Source organism: Micropterus dolomieu, linkage group LG02 (genome assembly GCF_021292245.1).
Source record: "Micropterus dolomieu isolate WLL.071019.BEF.003 ecotype Adirondacks linkage group LG02, ASM2129224v1, whole genome shotgun sequence".
Taxonomy (NCBI): Eukaryota; Metazoa; Chordata; class Actinopteri; order Centrarchiformes; family Centrarchidae; genus Micropterus; species Micropterus dolomieu.
Genome location: NC_060151.1, coordinates 6,498,641 through 6,499,805, shown reverse-complemented (window position 1 = coordinate 6,499,805; position 1,165 = coordinate 6,498,641).

The window sequence follows — 1,165 nt, the reverse complement described above, 5'->3', positions numbered from 1 at the left end:
TATTAAAGATTAACAACGAACCACCATGTTTTATTGAGACAAGCTGCATTTGTGTGCACATGGCTCTAAACACAGACCTACTTAAAATGTCTGTGCTTGTGTGTGTGCATGTGTGTGTGTGTTTCTGCATGCTTTTATTTTATCCAGACAAAAAGACCATCTTTTCTAAAAGCCATGTCTTGACTGTAGGCATGGCTTTTTACTGTAGTGCTGCAGTGCTTCAGTCATACTCCTGTTGGATTGTCCTCACTTAAGGCCCTACATAATGTATGTCCACATTTAGCTTTATGTCCATTATGTTGCTGTATTGTGTATGTGTGTAAATATCAGGATCTGTGGACACTCAAAATTAAATTATACAGATTGGGAGTGCAGGCAAAAGTAAATCAATAAATCAAAACTTGCTGGGACATTTTAGCTCACCTGTTACTTTGTTTTACAGTATCTGATCCCAGCACTTTTCTTGCCAGAGATGGTGGATTATCTAGTAATATCAGTGATATTCAGAGGTTTACCGGATCTCAAAAATTTACTGACTATTCTGAATCACCCCTGATATTCAGAATCAGTAGCTTTTAGCAAGAGACAGTATCCAACTAAAAAAGGGCCACTTCCTCCATTCAGGCCTCCTTCCAAAGCCACTCCCCAAAAACCCATTTTCATGTGCAGTGAGTGCACGGGCAGAGTAGGCAGGGAGCTAGGCAGGGAGGACCGAAAGAAATGATTGGCCATGCTTATAACAGGCCTGCAACAGCCACAGATATTGGATTTTTGTTTGTTCTTGTGTCAGAGCATTGGATTTATTGATTTCTGTTGGGGTATAAAGAGAATTTCAACAAATATAACAAATTCCCTTACCCTCGCTTTAAAGAGGTGGTATGATGCTCATTTTCAGGTTCAAAATCCTATATAGCATTTGTACCAGAACAGGTTTACATGGTTTCATTTTTTAAAAAGACCATTTTTTGTCATACTGCACATTGTTGCAGCTCCTCTTTTCACCCTGTGTTGAAGGCTTCGTTTTAGCTATGGAGTGATATATCTTGCCTCTAAATGATCTTTGTTGGGAGTTGCACATGCGCAGTTCCTAGTTAAGGACTACTAGCCAATCAGAAGCAGAGAAGGGCGGGTCAGTGAGAAGCCGGTAAACATGGCTTTGTTTCAA